Source organism: Myxine glutinosa, chromosome 14 (assembly GCF_964187855.1).
Source record: "Myxine glutinosa chromosome 14, kmMyxGlut1.1, whole genome shotgun sequence".
NCBI classification, from domain to species: Eukaryota; Metazoa; Chordata; class Myxini; order Myxiniformes; family Myxinidae; genus Myxine; species Myxine glutinosa.
The window spans coordinates 45,250,621-45,257,352 of NC_136274.1; the positions used below are offsets into that span (position 1 = coordinate 45,250,621).

Sequence of the window (6,732 nt, forward strand, 5' to 3'; positions counted from 1 at the left end):
ATATATATATATATATATATATATATATATATATATATATATATATAGAGAGAGAGAGAGATATACATATATATATATATATATATATATATATATATATACGTATATATATATATATATATATATATATATATATATGTTGGAACCCATCTGTGGATCGGTCCCATCGGCCGATGGGTCTGACCCATCTGTGGATGCACGAGAAATGACAATGCAGACCCATCGGCCGATGGGTCTGCGCCATCTGCGGATGTGTTGTTCACCTTGAAGGAATGTGTATGCATCAATGGTGGATGAGTATGTTTATTTGAACCTAAAAATAAGCAATTGATGTCATAAATGTTTATAAAGCAGTCCGTGACATGTGGTTTGTGACCTCGTGACCCTCGCCATCACCTTCATCAGCACCTGCCACTCTCTACCCTGCCACCATTCCCCTCTGCCATTATCAGAAGAACACCTAATGTTTTGTATGAATGTTGAGTATGTTATGTAAAGCTTTACTAAAACTGCCATGTATCTGTTAATTACAAAATGTATTGACAAAATGTATAAATAGATGGGTAGAAATAGATAATAAAACATTTTAAAATCATCTCTGTTAAATTCCTACCACATGTAATTCCAATGACTGTGTACCTGATTGAAGAGCACCATTCTGTCAACACATTCCTTCAAGGTGAACAACACATCCGCAGATGGCGCAGACACATCGGCCGATGGGTCTGCATTGTCATTTCTCGTGCATCCACAGATGGGTCAGACTCATCGGCCGATGGGACCGATCCACAGATGGGTTCCAACATATATATATATATATATATATATATATATATATATATATATATATATATATATATATATATATATATATATTGTTACGGACACGGCTTTTAGATGTTATATGGACCGAGCGGTGGTGTATTTAACCGCGTCCGAACAGTTACTCCCCGATTAAAACCCGATTTCACCCGACGTTGACCAGATCGCCCCACGGATATTCAATTGGGAAACCTCTAAAGCGACCGAAAGAGAAGAAGAGAGAAGAAAGACAGAGTTTGGAGGAAGAACAGATTTATTATACACGCACAAGCAATATTTTAGAGCGACCAATATTATTTACAGCAATAGATGGAAAAGAGCAGTCACACAGTGCATTGTTAACTTATTCTATTTCATTTACTTAATCCCCAAGACAAACGAGTAGGACAGGACGTTCACACTCACACGGTGGATATTGCAGGCAGGTAATGGCTCGAGGTTGATTGCTTGAGAGGAAGGCAAAATCGGAGGCCGCAGCACCCCTCGCGGTTTTGGCGGGAAAACCTCCGTCGCGTATCCGCGGCCGTCACGCGCTGGCTCGGCACACCTGCTCCTCTTCCTGGGGTGGAGCCGTCTCCCTCCGTTCAGCGCGTCTCTCCAACGACAGGGGGGTATTGCAGGCAGGCAGGTAGGTAGGTAGGTAGGTAGGGCTTGCGGTGGATTGCGCTCCTCTTCCAGGTCATCCCCCAGCGTATCTCTCAAGGCCTCTCTCCAGTCATCTCTCATCTGGACTCGTAAAGCAGTCCCCTGCAGTCGCTTTTATCACCTCCAGCGAAATCAAGCCGCCGACTCCGAGGGCGCGCCTACCGGGTCACTCACCGCGGTGTTGATTGGCTGTTAGGGCTGGTTCACTCCTTGCTTCTTATGACGAGGTGGAGACACGCCTTTCTTCCCCAACCTTACCTCGTGGCCAATGGTGGTTTGAAGAAAACCAGCCAAAATGCGGAAGGCAATTGGAAGGGAGGTTTTGGGGAAATTGGAAGGGCCTACGCTTATTTTGTTTGATACAATGCAAAGTCAATCTAGTGGAAAACACATACTTAGCCTACATGGAATAAGGAAATACACTATTTAAAAGATATATCGTGACCTGCGTGTATGTTCTATGAAATTAATTAGGAGGACGGCTGCGACCATTATTTACATTACCAGGATGTTACCATACCAAAACCATACTCTTCACATCCGTTACCCTTCCTCCAAAATTGTTACACTCCTCAAACCCCGTTACACTTCTCAAAACCCGTTACACTTCTCAAAATCGTTACACTGCACCCTCCTTTCTTCAGGCACGTCCTCGGGCCTACTAGACTTAACTGAGTGTGACATGTAGGTGTAATTCCCTCTACAATTAACCTGACCCTGAGTGTGACAATTTTAAAACACAAATAAGTATGTCCCCCTATTGCATTGCATCCTGTCTAACAGACTCAAGCCCACAGCTAACCGAATTACGGAATTATTCTGAAACTATACATTTACGGTGGGGAGCATTATTTACAATGACGTGATTTCTTATTTACAACGCAACCCAGGACCTGTGTGTTTTTTTCTTTTTCTTTTTAGGGAACAAGAGAAAGAAATTCCTTTTGGGAGGGAGGAGACAGCACGCATTGCATCGATGCACCAGTACCAATACCACCAAAGCACCCAAAAGCACCCAAACACCACAAAGCACCCAAAAACACCATCCGGTGCGGTTACCATGGTTCATAATAAACACAACAAAACAACTGGTGGTGGTCTTCTCCTTCTCTGCTGGGCCGATGTTCTTCCCGACGTCTTCTGGCTTCATGCGGCCTATTTGGACATCCTAAAAAAAACACAACTTGTGTCCATTTTTATTTAGGGCCTCAGGGGCCAACTAAGGGTGGTCCACCTCTTTGGCATAGGTGCCACCTTACCGAGGTCCGCAAGCAAGATTCCCTGGCCACTATGGCCGGTTTCCAACAGAGGTGCCCTGCCCCAGAACCTGGGGTCCATCAAGTGGTACTTGGCCGCAGAACAGCGGTCCATAAAGTGGTACATCAACGCAATGCATGCTGGTTCTGGGAATCTCGGGCGCACAATGGCCACCTCACGCACGCTCCCCTCGGCACCCAATGGCGCACAGGTCATGTGGGAGACAAAAGAAAGACAATTGAGCGAGGGGTAAGGTCACAAGGGTACACGTCAAACAAGGCAATGCAAGGTGAAATGCGTACGGAGGGCGAAGTGAGAAAGCTCGTCCCTACCGTACGTCACCCCCCTGTCACCTACACTACCCTTGCTCTTACCCCATATTTACAAAATCTACCCATTTACAAATTCGTCACTACTGTCACGTCTTCCCCATATTTCCCTTATACCAAATTCGTCACCACAATCCCTCTACTTCAAAATTTGCCATCATCAAATTCATCATCAATCCTCATAAGGAGGCAGAGATGGAACATCAAAGCACAATGTCACACCCACGTCATGATGCGTCTCACAATCCAAACATTTGCATCATAAAAAATAATCAAAACATGGCATGGTGTGGAGTACCTGTCACCTCAGGTGAGTGGATGCAGATGGTGCGAGGAGATCCTTCATCCTAACTATCCTCTAAATGACTTTAACACACTTTACACTACCCGGGGTCTTTCCCTGCCAATCCATTGGCCAACTTACACTATGGGTTCTAATAACCAATTCCCATTGGCCAAACTGTGGTGCTCCTCAATTTGGGGTCTCACTCCCCCGATTCATCTCCCGGTGCTCTAGCACAATTTCTGGGCTGCGACGTGTACCTCTCCCAACAGGTCTACCCACCTGCACACCTCCACCACTGTAGTTGCCACCCGAGCTTACCTAGCTCCTCACCCTAACCTAACTAACTGGGGACAGCCCCTCTCCTGGCTCTGTCACCCCTTGGTGCCCTCTGGCACTGGGCTACCCCGGTCCGTCCTCCGGATCCTCGGGCCCCATCCACACAACTACTACCGGCTCCCAGAGCCCACCTGCGGCCTCACCTGGCCGACATCCTTACAGTGGTGGAGTGCCCAAACCAACTACACACACTAACAGGCTACACGCCCAGCCATTTCCACAACACCAACACACCCATCCACATACCATTCTGTCACCCGCACCACAGATGCCAATATCCAACCACAATTTACCTGTACCCTCTACCTAACACTTACACTACCCGCCCCGGGTATCCGTGATGGGGGTCCACTCTTCCCCCATTCACACCTTCGCACCATCCACTCCACTCCACAATTTCCACCATTCTCACTCCACGACCATCCATTCCAATACTCCATACCATTTATTCCATACACCTGCCCTCCATTCACCTGTCGTTGCACACCTGTGCAATCTCACCTGGTGCCACCTGCACCCTCCTTTCTTCCTGGACCACTTGGTCATCACAATACACAATCACCATCACTCACTCATACACTGCTCCATCCACCTGTTCAGTTGCACACCTGTGCAATCACACCTGTTCAATCACTCCCACACACGGCATCATCTCAGCTAACTCCTCCCCTCTGAAACTTGCGCTTCCCAGTCGTCCCTTTAAACTATTGCGCTCCCACGTCATTATAATCCACACTAATCTACCTGCGTCCCCACTACAGGTATCAGTCACTAACTAAACTTAACGTTACCTAATGTCAATCTCTTCTAGATCCCTATCATTATCCAAGCCCTCCCTGGCTCGGTTGTCATAGCCACCCCATAAACTATTGCGCATTTGCCCCCACTCTGTGAGGGATGGTGGATTTGCCATCCCACCACATCGGGGGTCTCTCACTATCAATTTTGTTCGTCCAGATTCCATAAGTCAAAAATTTTCTATTTACTGCCAATTCTATTCACTTTTCTAAATTTTGTATCAAATCACTACTATCACTATCACCATCACCCGTCTACTTATTAGGTCCTCTCGGTGCGCCAATTCACATCTACAGCCCGGCTTCGTACAGCCGAGCAATGAACGCGGGTTCTTTTGTGCCAGCGGCTGGATACGCCCCGCATTCGGGGCAGGGACGGAGGCTTACCCGGGCCGAGATCCCATGCACCACCTCGGCGTGGAGCCATCCAATGTCCCGATCTCGACCTGCCGGCACGTCTCAATAGAAAGTGGTCGCCATGACGACCCTTCCTATCGGGCTGCCCGCTCCGCCTAGTGGAGCCCGGACGCGGCCGCTCCACGCGAGGCCCAGCGTGGATCGCGCACGGCGGTCCTTTCGAACCCGCCGTGGCTCGGATCTCCGCTGGTTCTCGCGGCACGCGAAGCCCGGCACGCACCGAGGGCCCGATCCGGCTAAAAGTCGACCTAACCTTTAACCCGGTTACCGTCGACGCTTCACCTGCAGGCTTACATGCATACGCTACCTCTTTCTTGCTCATACATGCAGCCGTTCCCATTCTCCTCGTACCTTTTCTTTCACACCTCGGTACACTCACTCCGCTCACCGACTTGGTCACACACCTGACCACCGAACACTTTGGCACACATTCGTTGCTCGCACACCTCACCAATACACCGCTTCGCGCCCCCTCCTCTGTGACAATCACAGGTGTGCCCTCATTCGCACACCCAACCACGTGCCTCACCACCAACTCAAATGTGCCTTCCCACACACGCTCTACCATTCCAGGTGTGCATCCTTCCATCCCAGGTGTACATCCTCGCCCACCTGTCACAACCAGCTCACGCTCCGTTTCACTCTCACTACTCTCACCTCCACTCTCAGTCGCGCACTCACCCTTACTCTTGACAGCATGCGCTTTCCCCATGCACCCGTCCGTTACACACCTTTCTCGCGCATCCTCCCGCGCACACTTCTTCGTTACTTCCTCCGTAACACTCACCACAGGCATGCATTCTCCCTTACTCTTGACAGCATGCGCTTTCCCCATGCACCCGTCCGTTACACACCTTTCTCGCGCATCCTCCCGCGCACACTTTTTCGTTACTTCCTCCGTAACACTCACCACACCGCGCTTCCCTGTGCTCCCTCGCACACGCGCTACGACCGGCTCACTCCTGACGGCACACTCACTCCTCGGCGTGCACTTTTTCCTCACACACCCCATGGTCGGACATTCTCGCACACCTCTTTTTTCGCACACCAGACCTGTCGCACACCTCACCAACGGCCTTTCACGAACACCCGGATCCAATCCAATCCCCAAGCCGACTGAAGCTTTCCTCACATCATATACATTGCCACTCACCTTGGCACCTCGTCCCCGCACCTCCTTTGCCACCTGCAAACTTTTTATTTGGTTAGTGAGCACCGCATCATGATTTGAACACAGACCTTGTACATATTCCATGACTTCCTCCTTTATCTCCCTCTTAGTTTCTGTCCGTCCCTTCTTAATTTCACTCACCTCTTCTCCCACTTCCTCTAGTTTTTGTTTAACCTCTTTTATTTCTCGGTGCGCCCCCTCGATTTCTTCCTCCATTGCTACTTTAACCGTTTCTATGTGCGTCCTTACCTCCCGGTCCTTCGTCTCCATTACTTCTGTCACCTCTTCCAACCTCTTCGTCAATCCCTCATGTACCATTTGACATTCCTTTTGTGTCGCTATTAATTCATTTTTAATGTCCTTTTGTGTTGCTTTTAAACCCCCGATGATTGCAGTGTTCTTTTCCACTTGGTCCGCTAGTTCTTTTTGTCCCACCGTCAGCTGTTCTACTCCTTTCGTCAGATCTTCTATTCCCCCCTGTAACTTTACCGTATTATTTCTCACCTCTTTCTCGATACGCTTTTCGCCTCGCTTTACCTCCTCGCGTAGCCCCGAGACCTCCTCACTCACCCCTCGTCGTATTTCCTCCATCTGGTTCCCCATCTGTTCGATTTCCCGGGCGGATTGTTCCCCTATTTCCCGCAATTTGTCCTCCATCCTATTTTCTAACCC

At 48.9% G+C, this 6,732-nt stretch overlaps 1 long non-coding RNA gene across 1 annotated transcript in view; it reads left to right on the top strand.

The window, feature by feature from the left end:
* Positions 1-2,557, top strand: part of LOC144888858 (uncharacterized) — a 419,197-nt gene extending 416,640 nt beyond the window's left edge. Inside the window, exon 2 of the long non-coding RNA XR_013621426.1 lies at positions 2,389-2,557. This is a non-coding gene — a long non-coding RNA (uncharacterized LOC144888858). The remainder of the gene's footprint in view (positions 1-2,388) is intronic.
* The last annotated feature ends 4,175 nt before the right edge of the window (positions 2,558-6,732 follow it).